The 18,490-nt window shown below is 28.0% G+C and overlaps 1 protein-coding gene across 7 annotated transcripts in view; it reads right to left on the minus strand.

Moving 5' to 3' along the window:
• LOC114302126 (calcium-transporting ATPase 10, plasma membrane-type) overlaps window positions 1–14,588 on the minus strand; it is a 70,904-nt gene extending 56,316 nt beyond the window's left edge. For 4 of the 7 annotated variants that reach the window (XM_082920690.1, XM_028247101.2, XM_082920688.1 and 1 more), the window contains exons 1-2: window positions 14,341–14,588; window positions 7,491–7,563 (exon numbers count right to left, since the gene is read on the minus strand). The gene's annotated coding sequence lies outside the window, so the exon portion shown is untranslated. The other 3 variants (XM_082920683.1, XM_082920689.1, XM_082920684.1) reach the window with 3 other exon arrangements.
• Between the last annotated feature and the right edge of the window lie 3,902 nt (window positions 14,589–18,490).

Consider the following 18,490-nt stretch of genomic DNA (forward strand, 5'->3'; position numbering starts at 1 on the left):
CGATTTCTCCCTCCATTTTAATTGATTTAAAAAGTGGGATCCATCAACTTCTGTGGTGTATGGCAACATAGAAAATTACTTGTATGGGTGTACGCACACACTACTTACAAGTTTTATGATTTAGAGAAATGAAATGGCACATTTTACAGTAATATTACGAATTTTTTAAGTAAGATAACACATTTTTTTCTCAAAAATTTTTAGAATTATAAAATGTGTAACATTACTACAAAATATGAAACATTATCAAAAAATTGTGTAATATTATAATAAAAATACGTAACTTTATTTTTTAATCACAAATTACCGTAACTCTATAAAAAATTTACATCACAATATGGAATTGGAATTGCTCAATAATTTTTCTTAATTAGCATCGTGTTATTTGAAAATTAATGACATTGGGTATTAATTAATAGGGAGGTTTTCTAATGGAGGAAACCAAATCCAATTTCATAACATTGGATTGTACATTGTTAAGTACATGAAAAAAACAAACAAAAAAAAGAAGATAATGTCAATAAAAAAAACAAAAAAAAAAACTATTAATACAAGTTATTCTTTCATTTATTTTTCATGCATGCAAAATTTGTTCTATATCAAGAAGATTTGATTTGTGCTTTTATCAAGAATTACTTCAATTGATTTAATCTTATTTTTTTCTCAAAATCTGACTCTAGTTTCTCCTGCCTCATGTTCTCATGCATGCAAAATTCGTTAAAATTACTCTGTTTGGTTTCAGTTTTCAGAATTCACTTTTCAAAAAATTTTATTTTTTCGTTTTTCGTATTTTTTTTTGTTTTCAGTTAAGTTTTTTAATATTTTAAGTAATTTTTTAATTTTTAAACACACCTAACATAAATACACTTAAAAATTATAATATTTGTGAAAAAAAATCTTTAAAAAATTTACTGAATACTAAAAATACAAACCAAAAAAATCAGTACATTTTTTGTATTTTTATATATTTATTAATTTTTTAAAATATTTTTTCACAAATATTTTACTATTTAAATATATCTAATGCATCTAACAAAATAAAAAAATTGTTTGAAATTTTAAAAATATTTACTAAGAATTAAAAAAATAAGAAAAATAAAAAAATTAATTTTAAAAAAATTGAAATCAAACCCACTAAATATTTTATTCTTTTTTTTTTCTGCACCTATGTTAGTGAAGGTTACACCATTTCATTGGGAGGGGGGGGACTGATAACTACTGATAACTTCGAAAGATGTGGCCAAGGGTCTTGTTTGATGCAACTGTTAAAATAAGTTATAGATGATAGTTTAATAGATTATAGACTATAATTTTAATCAGAAATTGTTAATCTATTTAGTGTACCTATTGAATTATAGATTTAAGTTACTAAATAGTGTTTTTTTAGGGTTGGGAAAAATTATTTTAGATCATAGAATCGGATTGGGTCAATATTTTTGGCCCAATATATTAATGAACTAGCTATGAAATTTATATTTTCAACTCAACTAGACCTAGTTCAGTCAGTTATTAAATTAATTAATTAATTAATTATAATATATTAAAATCTAAATTTTTTTTAGGATCTAAACTTTATTTTTGTTAATTTTATTAAAATTCACATTTGTAGTGATAGTTGATTGAATTTATTTAAAAAAAAATCAATTTATAATATTATCACATATTTATTTAAGAAATATAATGTGTAATTAAATTTAAGGAAAATTTACCCATAAGTCCTAGTTTTTGAAACGTTGAACCATTTAGTCTTAAAAGTTTTTTTATGTACTATTTAGTCCCATTTTTACATCAACATGATGTGAATGATGTAAATAATCTGATGTTTCATTCTATAATTTCAAAATTTATTGAAATCTGATGAACATTAGATGTTTTTCATCCTATATTTTCAAACATTATTGAAATTTGATGAACATTAGATGTTTAAAATCCAATGTTTGTAACATGACTCTGATGTTATTAACATTGTATCTGATGTTATTAACATTGTAATGGGACCTTTCAGTCTATAAGAAAACTTTTAGGACTAAACAGTGCATAAGTTATTAATTTGGGATTTATTGGTGCATCCCCCTAAATTTAATTATAGATTTAAAAAAAACATATAATCAGATAAATAAATTTGAGATTTATAATTATTTTTTTAATGAATTTTGCACAAATATACAGACCTAATGTTCGACCCAGGCCGAGTTTAAATAAATACAAATGCGGATCCCACTTAATCCGGCCGTGCCGACATATGCCCACCCCTAATTACTGCACCATATGTTTTTCGTATGTTTTTGTCCACACAACACAAATCTAGACCTGGAGTGATTACCGACATTAACTGACCTGTCATATCTCATTTGTGACTTATCATTACAGTGTTTTGAGATATTTTGACAAAATTAAGGGAAAGACTGATGATGGCATTTGATATTGAAAATTAAAAATTAAATATTAAAATTTTTAAGTTAAAAAATTATTTGATAAAAATTTAAATGTTAAATTAAAAATAATTTGTTTGATACGTATAAAATTAAATTTAAAATATATTATTTTTAAACTATATATTTTAATTTTCATATTATGATAGTGGGGTGATAGTATCATTAATGATAGCGGTGTCATGGTAACAGTAACGATAATGATTGTTGTGATAATAAAATGATGATAGTGTTTATGGAAATGATGACATTAGTGATGAAAGTGTAGTAGTAGTGGTGGTGGCATAATGATGGTAGTTGTAGTGGTTGGTGGTGGTAATGGAATGGTAGTGGTGGTAATAGTACTGATAGTCGTGGTGGTAGTTGTAGTGGTGGCGGTGGCATTATGATGGTGGTAGCGGTGGTGGTGGTGGTGGTGAATTTATAATAGTATATATTGATATTTATGTTTGTTATTTATAAATTCAATCAGAATTAAGTAAGTTTCATATGATTTAAAATTTTTAGAAGTTTTAGTTTACATTTTAAGATACACTTAAATTTTTAAATAATATCAATTATGGTTTAATTGATTATCACTTAATATATTTGGTTTTAAGTACTGAATTATGTTAGCAAACATCCCCTATTGTACACTCTTTACCATACACCTTATAATTAAAAAAAAAATGTATAATTTTATACTTTTTGAGTTATAATTAAAATAAAATAAAAAATTATAACAAAATATCACATAAGACATAACTAAATATCTTATCAATCATAACTAAAATATTATCATAATTAAAGAAAAAATTTGGTCATAATTAAAGACAAAAATGACATAAATAAAAATGCATATAATACATTCCCTTCAAAAGATATGTATAGTAAAATTTCAACTGAAAACGTGTGTGGTGTGTATTGAGAACATGGTGTGTACGGAGAACTTTGGTACTGTATAAATAGAATTATCCATTTTAAATTACAACTTTTTATATTTTTATTATTATTATTTTTATTAACGTTCAAACTACATTTTTTTTAATAAATTATTTTATTCAATTAATACAATAATTTTCAAAATGTCCGTTACATATCTTGATTATGGTGTTAAATGGCAACTTTCATGATTTATTATTATGCAATTACTTTTACATAACGATTGGGTGGATTTATGCTGTAATTACTTCATAAATATCTAATATGCTTTTAATTTGTTGCTTAGTAGCTTGTAGGACTACGGTGTAGCTTATTCAAATTGGTGGTGTTACATATACTAATTAATAGTATATATATATATTAATTTATCAATTAGTGTTGTGTCATTATTACTGACCCACCTATTATACAAATTACAAATATCCAAAACTTTTAACATTTTGTTACATCATCTGTTAGTATACTCGTTAGTACATTAATTAATATATATGGTATTATTCTATTCAAATTGTTTATATTAATTTTTTTTGATATATTTATATTTTAGTATAATTTTTGTTTACAACTTATTAAGTAAAAATATTTTAAATAAATTTTAAAAACTAATTTTCTCAAATTAGATAGACACATGTTTTTGACTTAAAAAAAGAAAAAGAAAAAAGGAACACCAAAACATTAAACAGGCATATGCAACCAGACTATGGGCCTATGGCTAGCAGTTTCACACGATTATGCTTGGTTGTTTAAAAAAATTTAGGGGTAATTATACCAAAAAAAAAAAAATGTATAGAATTTGATCTTAGTAATAAAATAAAAATTAAAATTTTAGGCCTCGTTTGGAAACCCTTCCTTTTAGAAGAAAAGCCAAAAAGTTATTAAATTAGTTAAAAAGTCAACAACCCATACCAAAAAGTCAAAGATTCTTTTTTCTCTCTGCTTTTCACACATCTTTTCGTAAAAAGCTAAAAAATCATCTCAAACATACTATTTTTTTTTAGTTCATATTTTAGCGAAATAGCTAAAAAGTTACTAAATTAGCCTGTTCTCAAACGAGGACTTAGTATTATTAATTTAAATTCTAATATTTTAATTTGTTTTCAATTTAAACTATTTATCTATTTTTGTTAAGTAAAATTAGCTGAAAAAAATAATATTTTAATCATTAAATTCAATAAAAAAAAATATTTTAAATAATTGATGTAACTTACATTGAGTTTATCAGATAAAATTAATTTTTTTGTCAGTTTCACTTAATGAAAATAAGTAATAATTTAAATTAAAAATAAATTAAAATATTAAAATTTAAATTAATAAAATTAAAAATAAAAATTTATTTTATTAAAATGATCCAATTCTATTTTTTTATTTATAATTACACTAATATTATATTATGTGATTTAAGTAATTTTTGAGTTTGGTGCAAGTTTCTGACATTTAATTTAAAAAAAAAAAAAGAAAAGAGAAAAACATCTGCCTGCCCAGAAGTAAAGACCCACGTGCTTCCCCATTAGGTAGACATCTAAATAGTAGTTTTTTAATTATTAAATTATATTTCGTAATTTTTCAACTCTGACAGATCACTTTGCCTTTTCTTCTGAGATATGATAGACAGATCTAGTGGAACTGCTCTAAAAATAGTTTTATTGAGCTGGCAATGTAAAAAAATAAAAAAAGCAAAAAAAACAAAAAGATAAAACGCATCTGCTGTCTGACTTGTATGGTGGCTTTGTCCGATTTGGGAAGCAGGAATATGTGTTCGGTGGGATATTGGGCTGTGATTCCACACCCAGTGGGGCGGGCCCACTAACAACCCAGTGAGGTATCGCCTCTACATTGATCGAAAAAAATAAAAATAAAAAAAATAATAGTTTTTTTTTTCACCAATCATAGGTGACCCTAGTACCCCACTGGGGGTCGGAGGCATTTTTTGTGAAATATTTTCTTATTTTTTTTTTGATAATTTAAATTATTTATATTATAAGATTAGATAAATATACTTTTCATATAAAAAATTAAATTAATTAAAAATTAGTAATCATGATCTGATTCAAATTATTTTAAAAAAATTATAAAGATCATGCTAATTATTTATTTTTTATTTTTTAAAAAAAATGCTCTTATGAAGTTATAAATTTTTAATTAATTTAATTTTTTTACATAGGTGATCTATTGAATAAATATTATAATATAAACAATTTAAATTATAAAAAAAAAATTAGAAAAAATACCTACAGATACACCACAAATCACTATTGTCAGTTACATCGACATCCCTTAGTCCAAGTTTGTCATGTAGTTGTATGTTCACTTTATAATAAGACAACATTTATTTGACGTCTGACTCATTAGTTTTTTTTTTTAACTATTCTAACTCATTGCTTTTTGGGAGCTGAAAAAAAAAGTCAATTTTTAACTTTTTATCAATTTTGTGTTACATTACCTCTCACATAATTTATTCACAAAAAGACAATAAATTAAAAAATTTTAAAAATTAATTTTTTACCAACTTTCTAAAACATTCCTTTTAACTGGTAGATATATTTTCTCGATGTGACTAGTTTTGAGAAGTGTGTAAAAAATTAATTTTTTGAGTTTAATTTTTTTAATAAATTTTTTGTAATTTTTTTTTGAAAGAACTTGATAAAAAGTTAAAAAATTAATTTTTTTAGTAAGTTTCTGAATTGTCCCTGTGTATTCACTTTAGAACATCTAATTATTTTGTCTAAAATATAAGTAAAAAAAAATAAGAAACACTAATTCCAGTACAACAGCGTTTGTTATGGAACCAACTTAATATCTCCACTCAACCATGGTATTGTCGGCAAAGGAATATGTTGGTCTGAGTCCCTATATTGTCTAAGGTCAAGTTTGGAAAGACTAAATAAGTGTATTTTTTATTTTTTTTATATTATGTGTAGAAAAAGTAGAGAGGAGATGTTGATTGATGTGACTTAAAAAAGATAAAAAGATGAAATAAGTACACTTTTTTAGTTTAGCCAAACTTGACCTTAGTGTGTACCATAGAATTTATCTTATATCTATGAGTCAAATCAGCACAATTTGTTCTCTCTCTTTTTATGGGAAGGGTATGGCTTGTGTCCATCGAACTGGACGGTGTTGTTGGCTGTGAGAGTCTATCACGTTTTGAAAATTTGAACCGTTCAATATGTAAAACTCTTCATGTGTTATATATTTATGAAAAATTATGTTGATTGGATATCGATAACTATGTAATCAAATCAATTTTGTATAAAAAATAGACGGTGAATAAATTAACGATTGACAAAAAAACTGTTTTGATCATATAGCTATCGATATCCGATCAACGTGATTTTTTACAGATATTTAGTACTCAACAAGTTTTACATATTGAACAATTCAGATTATCAAAATGAGATCCGTGATAGATCCTCACAGATCCAACAACACCATTCAATTTGATATCAGACTGGACATAAGCCAAATCCTAATGAAAACATGGGTGATAGATAGGGACTCTCATAACTCCCACCCCACACACATTTGAGAGAGAGAGAGAGAGAGGGGAAGGAGGGAGAAGAAAAAGGAAAATAAATAAATAAATAATAAATGGCCATAAATTAATTAGAGATTGCGAGGGACAAATTTTAAGGATCCAAATATTATTCTTATGTAAATGTACTCACACTTGAGAGGTTGCTGAATTCTCATAGGAAAAATTACAATCCAACCTACTTTTAAAAAATAATTATAGATACATAAAAAATAATTATTCTTTATTTTTAACACTATCAACTTTTTTATTTTTTTTATTTTTTTAGAGAGAGAACAGAGAACTTGCCTGATTAAGGAATATGAAAAAATGAGCCATATTTAAAAAGTAAACATCAATAACTAACTTGAATTCAAAATCATCGTACGTAAAAGCTGTGGAAATTTGTGTAGCCAAGTTTCTAATCAAGATATGATTCTAAAGTGATGAAGAATATGATGTGGATTCGATAATAATAAAGCCTTTTTCACTATATTTGATCTACAACTAGAGAGGAAAAAGATCTGATGCTTGAAGAAAATAGAGTAGAAGAAGAAATACCAAAGATAGAATGAAGAAAGATGCTAAAGATATTTTTATTTAAACAATAGGCAAATGATTCTAACCTTGTTGAAGTAACCAAATCACAACCAAAAGTCACTGAGAAAAGTTTCTGCCTTTGGATCGCGAATCCACCGCCTTGTAGATAAGATAGGAAAATGAGAATGAGAATGAGTATGAGAATGAAGAGATGAGCATAGGCAAAGGAAAGAGAAAATGCTATGTACCACCATGAAATTGTATCTTCAAGTCAAGTTTGAGAAGATTAAATAAGTGTACTTTTTGATTTTTTTATGAAATATGGGTTGGATTTGAAGTGATGTGTTAGAGAAGTGATGTGACTTAAATAAGATGATGTGATTTAAATAGGATAGTGACTTTTTGACTTTTTAAATTTTTTAAAGGATGTCAAACTTGACCTTACTCTAAAAATAAAATAGATATTGTAGATTTAAAAATAATAAGATGTTCATAAATACACTTTTTAAAATAATTTTCTAGATAGATATTTTTTTTACAATGATGTTTTTGAGAATTATTAGGGTCTATGAAGTGATGGGTTTGTCTCCTTTGATTATGACTGAGAAATTACAAATCAGGTGAGTTTGTAAAAAATAATTACACACATATATATATATATATAAGTTTATGATTTTAATAATTAAAATTTATAAATTTTATAATTTTTTTGAATTTTTTTTTTTCAACTTTCAACTGGTGATTTGTTATTTCCCCTATTAGAAATTAACTCGCCCTCTTAATAAAGGACTTGTACAAGAAGTAAAGTAAGAAGTTGTTTGGAATGTTCTAAATAAGTACATTTTTTACTTTTGGACTAAAAAATAGAGAAAAAATGATTGTTTGGGATAGCTTTTTAATTTTTTACGAAAAAATGTGTATTAAAATATTATATAAAATAACAAAATTATCATTTTACCCCTACTATATGTAAATACCTACTGACTTGGATTGTACTGGAAACCAATCGGTTGGTGGCAAACATTATAGGAGTAGATTGCCTATAGTCCAAGATCGGACTGGACAGTACTATTTGGCCCGTGTGGTGCACCATGGGTCCCGTTTTAATAATCAGAATTGTTCAATGTGTAGAACTCGTCGAGTATTATATACTTATATAAAACCACATTGATTGAATATCGATAGCTATCTAATCAGATTAGTTTTTTTGTCAACCATTAATTTCTTCATCGTCCATTTTGTTATACAAAACTGATTTGATCATATAGCTATCGATATCCAACCAATATGATTTTTTACAAGCATATATAGTAACCAACTAATTCTACATATTAAAAGGTTTATATTATCAAAACGAGACCCGTGATGAGCCCCCACGGACCAAACAACACTGTCCTATGCAACTTTTTTGTGCACCGCGGGGTAAAATTTGTAGCATCAGTTGACAGTGTACCATCACTGTACACTGTCCTGTGTAACAGCACTGTTATGATTTTTTATATATATTTTTTTGTGAATAGTAATATTTTTTTGATTTTTTAGTAATTTTTTGACTTTTTATCTTATTTAAGACATGCCAAACTAGGCCTAAATTACACACTATTTTTTCACTTTAGTTTTTAATTTTAATTTTTTTTTAAATTTAGCTCTTCATTTTTATATTTTTCTTAATTTATTTCTAAAGCTAATTTCTGTTTAAAATTAGACAAAAAATATTACATTTTTTTTTTCATCAGCCAAAAAAAGACTTTATTGATGAATATTCAAACAACTAAAGAAGATACATCAATAAAGAGGGAAAAGTGTAAAAAGCATTACAGTAAACCTACGCCATCTCAACAAGGTTGGCACTACGAGGGCTACCAAATCATATGCTAGAAAATATTAGGTTAACTACCAAATGACAAAAAATATATTATTATATTGGTATTTGAGTTTGTGTTAAAAGTGTGAATTATAAATAATAAAATATTTTTATACCATATGATTATCAATGTGTCAATTTTTATGTAATTTTGGATACAAATTAACTTTTGAAGTAAATTGAAAAAAAATTTAAATTACAAACGGCGAAAGTAGGGAAAAAAAATTCAAATGTTAAAATGAGAAAAATATAGATGGAGTAAAGCATAATTTATTTCAAAAAGCAAATGACTATCAGGGGTTGTTTGGGATGAACTAAATAAGTGCACTTTTTGCCTTTTTACGAAAAGATGTGCAGAAAAGTAGAGAGGTGATGTAATGAAAAAAAAGATAAAAAGATAAAAAGATGAATTATTTGAGGTATGCCAAACTTGACCTCAATGTGTCAATTTTTATCTCTTAGACAACCTTCTCACTTTGGAGTGGTGTGTGAGGGAAGGAATTTGCTTTGTGTGACTTGAGAAGAAATGGAAAGGGTGGATTATGGGTGGATTATGGGTGAATTTGAAAATATGATTAAAAGTTAATTTTTAGTTTTTAATTTATTTTGGGCCATATTATCTTTTTTATTTATATATATATATATTGAAAAATAAAAAAATTAACTTTTAACTAAATTTTCCAAAACAATCCTATGGTGAACAAGTCTTTGCCAACAATGGTTCACTTTTTTTCTCGTAAATTTTTACTAGAGTTTATGTTTGATACTTCATATTTTAAGCATTTAAATTTCAGGATAAATTACAAATAAACCTCTTTATTTTAAAAATACGAATTGTTCTTAGTGATTTTGAAAATTACATTTCATTCTTTAAAAATTTTAATTTTATAACAAATAATCTCTTTTATTAATAAATTATTGAGTCAATTAACAATATTTAATGATATTAAAAATATATTTTAATTAATAATTCAAGTAATTTTATTACTGTATAAAATAATAGTTAGGAATTTTATTTTTTCAATTAATTCTATTAAAGAAAAAAATTTAACAGAAGGAAATTTATAAGTTTTTAAATCACAGAAAATAATTTATATTTTAATCAAACCTGAGGAGTGTATTTATAATTTATTCTAAATTTTAACTCAAATTGCAACGTGGTTATTTCATTATTTATTAAAATTTAGATGGAAAGTCCTTACCAAGAAAGGACAATGCTGGAATATATATTTGGCAAATTATAATTTTTCCCTTCTAAATTTCATTCAAATTTTATTCAAATTTTATTTTAGTCGCTCATGTTTCAATTTTCAATAAAATCTAAAATGATAAGGTGACAAAAAAATCAAATTGTAATGTTTAAACTCTGAAAAATTAATTGTTATACTTTAAAAATTAAGAGACCAAAAATAAAATTTGAATATAAATTCAAGTGTAAATGATATAATTTATGCAAATAAAAAGATGGCGAGTTAAAAGAAAGAAAGAGAACAAGTAAGAAAAATACTAAAAACAACTTTCAGAGTTATTATTAGTGTTGAAAAAATGTGTACGAGTATAAGGGTGTTTTGAGAAGTTGGTAAAAAGTTAACTTTTGATTTTTTACTAAGCTTTTTGACTTATTTAAAAAGTGATTTGGGAAGTTGGTAAAAAACTAATTTTTGGCTTTTTGGGTTAATATTTATTTATGACATCAAATCAAAATAAAATGATCAAAATACCCTTGCCAAACTTTAGAATTTTAGGTAATTTGTTAACATAGAGGGTATTTAGGTAATTTCACGGGACAACGTTCTTGTCACATCCCAAATGCAACAATTGCGTTTTCGGCTGGCCTAGCTTTTTTTTCACATCAACAAAACGCTTGCATTTTTGTGCTCTTCCCAAAACGACACTAATATTTTGAGATATGTCTGTTTTGTTTGGAGTTTTTAAAAATAGCTTTATGAGTTTTTAATTCGTATTTTTGTATTTTTAGTGATTTTTTAAATATTTTAATCAGAATTTTAAAAACTTTTTGGATCCACTTAATCTTGATATACTTAAAAAGTATAAAATTTGTATAAAAATATTTAAAAAATTCATTGAATACAACAAAATACGAAGATGTTTTGAATTTTTATATATATATTTTTTGTATTTTTTGTATTTGGTGAAATTTTTAAAGTTTTTTTCATAAATATTATCCTTTTTAAATATATATATAGATATATTAGGTGTATCTAATTTTTTTTTTAAAAAAATTACGTAAATTATTAAAAAAATTCACTAAGAAAAACAAAAAACAATTTTTAGAAAAACAAATCAAACCAAACAAGGATTTGAGATCATAATACACACCTCTAAAAAAATATGTACTATGTAAGTTATAATATTTATAGTATTGATCACTACAAATTTCATAACGAAATTACTTTAAGTTATTAGTAAGATATAATTAAAGACATTTTCAATTATAACTAAATAATAATCAATGAGTCATAACTAATGATCATAAACAAAGACTACACATATTATATATGAGTATATAAGAGGGGTGAGCAACGGATATATCGATCCGACTAAACCGATCAAACTGAATTGATCCGCCGCATTTTGGATAAATGTGTGATGATGAGCGGACGGTTGCAGATTGATTTTTCCAATCCGCCTAGTTTTGGATGAATGAAGGATTTGAGATTCCTTTGGAAGCAACCGAACCGTTAAACCGCGAGCACCCTTAATAATTTGTAAGATTTTGTGTTTTCAATTTGTTTAGATATTCTGTTTGTATTTTTAATTAAAAAAGAGTTTAAATATTCTGTTAAATATATTCTGTTGAAAAAGAGTTTTCAACTTGAATATATTTTTTGAATTGAAAAAAATAAATATATTATTTATCTATATTTTTTAGTTTTTAAATCTAACTCTAAAAATAGTAAATAAAAAAGATGATATATGCTGGTTTGTTTTTGTTTTAAAAAACAGATATAGATGTAACAATACAGAGACATACAATTTGCTACTACTGCTCTGTTCATGGTTTTAGTAGTTTGAATTGTTTTTATATTTTAAGAATCAGTTCTGCTATAGACCTCGAATGAGATCTGCCGCGAATGGCTCGAGCCCCAAAACGATGTCGTTTTGGGGCAAAATTTCAAAAAAAGAGAAGAAAAGAAAAGCAGCAGAACTGGTGATGGCTTTGGTGTCCCCTGTCAATCCATTCAAGAACGCGCGCGCACACACACACACACACAGAACCACCAAGAATTGCAAGTTCTTCCATGAATTGAATCAAAGTTCAAAATCTGAAATTAAAAATAAAATAAAATCAAGATAAATCAAATTAGTAATTAACAAATCAGAGAAAGAGAGAAGATAGGGCGGTGATGGAGAGAGAGAGGTCGGTGGAGCAGTTGGGGAGCTGGAGGGAGGGAGGGAAGAGTTTGGCGGCGTCGCAGTTGGTGGCGCTGTGGAGGGAGGGTGGTTGAGAGCAGGGAATGGTGGAGGTGGGGATGTTGAGAGATTGGAGGGCTGTGAGTCCTTTTGGGTCAAGGGTTGAGGAGGATGAGAGGATGGAAGGTGGGAATGGAGATGATGAGGGGAATTGGGTTGGGGAGATGGTAGTGGTGGTGGTGCTAGGAGGAGAAAGAGAGAGGAGGTGAGTGAGGAGAGAAAGAGAGAGTAGGGGGGCCATGGTGCCATTGGTGAGCTAGAGGGAAAGAGAGTGAGAGGGATGAGAGTAGAGAGAGAGGACGATTCGAGCCAATTCGCGCCTTGAATTGTCGAGGCCTGAAGCATTTTTCTTTAAGAATCACAAATTGTAATACTTTATAGATGATGCATGCTATGATTGTAATATGTGGATGAGGCATGCAGTGATTGTAATATTCTAAAATTTCAAAATTTCTTTCTTTAAATGAGACATGTAGTGATTATAATACTTTTTTAAGTTATTGACTGTAATACCTTTTTTTTTTTTTTGAGGAAGCACACAAGTTGAATTGTGTTAAAAATTTATAAAATTTTAAATCGCCAAATCGATTCGCATCCATTCACCAATCTGGCGGACAGATGGCGAATTGAAAGTTCCGTGGGCGCATCCGACCTGTGCCCACCCCTAGTATATAATGCACAGGAATAGATCATGATTCTAACATAGAGAGGGTGAATATGTACATTAACAAAAAAACTTGAAACAGTATAGACTATAATATCAATTTCTACCAATAAAAAAAAGTAAAAAATAACCTTAAAAAATATAAAAAAGAAATATTTTCGTATATTGATGTTGGATTACAAAGGATAACTATTATAAGACAATCTATCTATACTAGTCATGAGAGTCTAATTTTTTTGGCTATATTTTGTCTAAATTGTTAAATTTTATACTTTAAACCCTATGGTTTATAGATATAAAGGTCTAAGATGTGCAATTACTTAATCTTTTTCAAAACCTAGAGGGGGCAATTATGTATAATTGAAAAATAATTAATAGCTATTACTAGTATATAGAAGAATTGTTTAAAATTATGGGGTGGCGATTGCCCCCTGTTGTCTCCCTCCGAATCCATCCTTGATAATTCACACCTTGAGATATGTATTATAAAAGAATAATGTTATATGTGTTAATTAGTGTATCGATTGATGATGCGACATAATTTAAGATATTTTTAATATTTATAATTTGTATAATAAGTGAGGGTCAATAATGATATCAGAACTAGTATTAGTACATTAGTTCGTACACTAATTGGTGCAGGTAGTATTACCAATTATAAAATATTCTTAAATATTTTTAAGATCCAGAACTTTTTTTTTGGGACAAGGGTTGATACTAAAATAGTCAATAAAGGTAAAAAAAATTAAAATAATCAATAAAATAAAAATATTACATCTTATATATCAATTAATTACTTTTTTTCTCACAACAATCTATCTTAATTACAAAAAAATTCACAAATCATTTCAAAGATAATTTTTTTTATCTTATAAAATAACTAAAAAATCAATTAAAATAGAAAGGTTTGTGAACCGGCCCTCAGCAGCCTTAAGGCTTGCATTGAACCGACAAGCAAAAATGAGAATCTCACCTGAATTAGGAGTCTTCCTCGGAATTGCAAAAAAGAAGATATGCTGCTCAATATGCGTCAAAAGCGACAACAAAAACAAAGAAAGTGGCGTGAACAAAGCAAATCTTGATTCCGAAGCATGTAATCTTTTGATTTCTGCATGATGTGGAGGTGGAAGATGAAGCCACTTCACTCCTACGGCAAATGCACTTAGCAGGTGAAGAGTGTTGAAGAAGAGCCTTTGAAGAGTGTTGACATTGCATAAACCTAACCACGAAACTTCCAGGAAATCATGGGAGGGCTACGCATGTTCCGTTGCCTCATCATCGTTTTGTTTTGTTTGATTTGTTTTGTTTTTTTAATTACAATTGTAAGTAGGAGCAGATTAGGAAAATGGAGATATTACCGGCTTGTTTAGCAACTAGGATTTTGTTTAAAATAGTCTAATAAAAATAAATAAAAAATATTAAAATAATTAATAAGATAAAATATTACATCTTACACATCAATTAATAATAATATATATATATTTTTTATAAAAGAATTCACAAATCATTTCAAACATAACTTTTTTATTTTTATTTTTATTTTATCTTATAAAATATTTTAAAAAATTAACTAAAATAATCAATTTTCTAAATGACCCATTGATTTGAATCTATACATTAGGCTCAATAAAAAAAAACTATCTAATTCATTAGATTATTGGGTAGTAAACAAGCTGGGAGGTAAGTAGTTGTTTACATTTGATTTAAAAACTTGGGCATATAGCTTATTTTGGCTTTTTAATAAAAATTTTAATAAGTCAAACTTGAATAATTTTATTTTGTACAATACGCATAAGCTTATTACTGAACCAAATATGTAATTTAAAATCATATTTAAACATGATTTATTTATGGACAAATTACACTAACAGTCCCTATAGTTTGGGGCGCGTGTCACTTTGGTCTCTGCCTTTTCAATTGTGACACATTTGATTCTGAATTTTGAATCTTATTTCAAATAAGGACAATTGAAAACCATTGTTCAATTTCAAAGGCAAAGTCGTCAATTTGATAAAACATAAATTAATTTGACAAAAATAAATGTCAAAAAAAATATTTTTTATTTAAAAAATTATTTCTACCTACCAAAGATAAAATTATGTAAAACTGATAAATTTTTTGCGCATTTATTTATTTATTTTACTAAATTAATTTTTATTATGCGTTTGCATGATCATGTAATGGGTAGTTCAACTGCTCCATTCTTGGTACAACTGACGTCACCACTGGACTTCACGGTGATCAGTGCGTATATGTGATGCTCCAAAAATTAGGGACATCTATATTAACAAATAAATACAAGATTTTTCTAAAGTTACGAGTCAAGGAAACGTCACTAATGAGTCATTTGGTCAATAACCAAATAAGATCCCAAGAAAGATCGGGGAGTCAATATAGCCCCCTTCAAAATCCAATCTCTTTAGATAGCAAAATTACATTTTTGACAGATTTTAACAAATTATTAATACAAAATCTACATAAGTTGATGGAATGATAAAGATAATGATAAGTTTACCAAATGATATACGTATATATAAGCAAATAATAATTACAATGTTATAACTTAGTTACAAAACATGAAGTTCCATCAATTTTACATTTCCAAAACAAAAATAAGATCACAGATGGACCTAAAACAAAGATAATCCCTAGCTTCTTCGATGATAGCTAAATGACTTCAAATGTTTTGGTTTCGTCTTTGCCCGAATGATCGTCTTCACTACCTGGCATGAAATGCCATGAGCTTAGGATGCCCAGTAATCGCAAACATATCCCATCACTTTCTTCTAATCCAATACACAATTACAACAATGGCATGGTCATATCATATAGCGGAAATAATAATCAAGCAGAACTTATAATAATTTTCAGTTCTTAAGAATAACAATTAATCAAGTTAGTTCTAGGCAACTCCCCACGAAATGGTATCCTTTCCTGCTCACCATTCCAGATGCCCCACTCTTAGGGTTATATACCCAGGTCGTGTCATTTTGGAATACAAGATAGTTACAACCTGTCGCGGCCACAAAGATTCTCATTTGTGTTTTGGTCTGCCACAGGAATTCTCATATGTGCGACAAGTATTCTCATTTGTGTTATGCAAGACCCAATCTGTCATGACCCAAACCTGTCCCTATAGGTTTAAGTCATGACCGGCCAATAATCCAGGATTACCTTCGACCTCAATGACAAAATCAATCATCTTATAAGAATGGGGCTTAGCGGAAGTAATAGTATAATATAAAAATAGACTGTTGAGCAGTGCATACATGCCGATATCATAAATATTAAAAACTTTCAACTCCAACAACTTATATACAATATTTCAAAGTTAGACTTTTCACCCTACATCATTAATACAAGTTGCAAAAATATCCAAAGAAACAAAAGTTGGGTTGACAAAGCCTGACTCCTCTCGAGTCCAAGCTCGCCCCTTCACAGAGGCACTTTCTAAAACGACTTCAAAGGAGTAGATACCGAGGCAGCCTTAAACTTGACGTTCTACTTGTTCACCTACACACACACACACGCGCACACACACACACACACACATATATATATATATATATATATATAAGGGAGAGGGGTGAGCTGAAGCCTAGTGAGTAATATCAGTATAAAGTTTTTATATGAATGAAGTCCAACATGATACAATTATATCTTCCATTTTCGAAACGATTCATGTCAATAAGCAATTCAATAGAATTCAATCATTTCAATCTCTTATTTGCAATAACAATATTCAATCATTCAATTTACGTGGTACATCTAATATAGTTTTCAATAGACAATGTGCCGAAGCCAATAGGACCACATGGGTCAATCCAATGGGACCATGATAGGTCATTCAATAATTCAATGTGGACCATTAAGGTCTAACATCAGAGATCTCTGTGTTTCAATTAATCCAATGGGCTATGGTATTGTTTCCCCCAAGCAAGGGCTTATTAATCAATGGAGCACGATATTGTTTCCCCTAGGTGAGAGTCAATGGGCCATGGTATTGTTTCTCCCAAGTAAGGGCTTATTAATCAATGGACCACATTATTGTTTTCCTCGAGTGAGGGTGTAACGACCCTTACCTCCATATTATTTTTATATAGTATTTGATTGGACATAAATTGCATAATTATGTGTGTATTAGAAACTTATCTGTTTGTATTTGAATTATCTGTTTAATTGTCGACTTAGAATTTGAAATTGAAAGCCTAAACGACTTTAGAAACCAAAATTGGTTAATTCAATAGGCTAGTTGGAATTTTTAGAATCATATGGTAAGTTTGATTAAAATTTAATTTGGATCAAGATAATTAGAATAAAATAATCATAATTGATTATATTTAAACCCACTTGATTAGTCTTAAGCATAGGTGATTAGTGAGACCTTAATCACCCTATATATATATTTGTTAAACATGTTTAGACTTCATTTTACATCAACCTTGTGCTGAAAATTGAGAGCTAGAGAGAGAATTCAACACTTTAGAGAGAGAGAGAGAGAGAGAGAGAGAAGAATTCAAGAGAAACCAAGGCAGATTGTAGAGGTTTAGCTTAACTAAGGCCAAATTCAAACTCTAGGTAAGATTCTTACCCTTAATTCAAGAAGTTAATCCATGTTGGAAGACGAATTCATCACTTTGTAGTACCATTTGCATGTAATTAAAAGAAATGACCATAATTCAACAAGAGTTTGGTGAATTTGAGTGCATTGTGTACATGCATGCATAATTCTTCATTTTTTAAACTTGGTTTGGTCAAATTCACACATGCATGAGCCTTGCTCAAGTTAGGTTATCATAGAGTTCATAACGTAATCTCAATTAATTGTAAATTTGGTGAGCCTACGGTGACTCCCCGTGGAGTGCTGTCCTACCCAATCATTGACCCTGGCCAGGGACTATTTTGCACCTCCTCTTGATCGCGAGGCACTGGACCTAAGCATGTTACGTGCTGAGTTAGATACTTAAAGTGTATCATCTGTAGTCTACCTCAAGAGAACTGGCCTTTTAGAGGTACTCTCTCTGTGTGAGACCCTCATTACCACCTTTATCCCAAAACCAAATCCGTGAGGTCAGAATACTATTTGGGCCATGTCAAGGCTTCACAAGCTAAATAATCATGTT

Source organism: Camellia sinensis, chromosome 3 (genome assembly GCF_055761805.1).
Source record: "Camellia sinensis isolate YWXY chromosome 3, ASM5576180v1, whole genome shotgun sequence".
Lineage (NCBI taxonomy): Eukaryota > Viridiplantae > Streptophyta > Magnoliopsida > Ericales > Theaceae > Camellia > Camellia sinensis.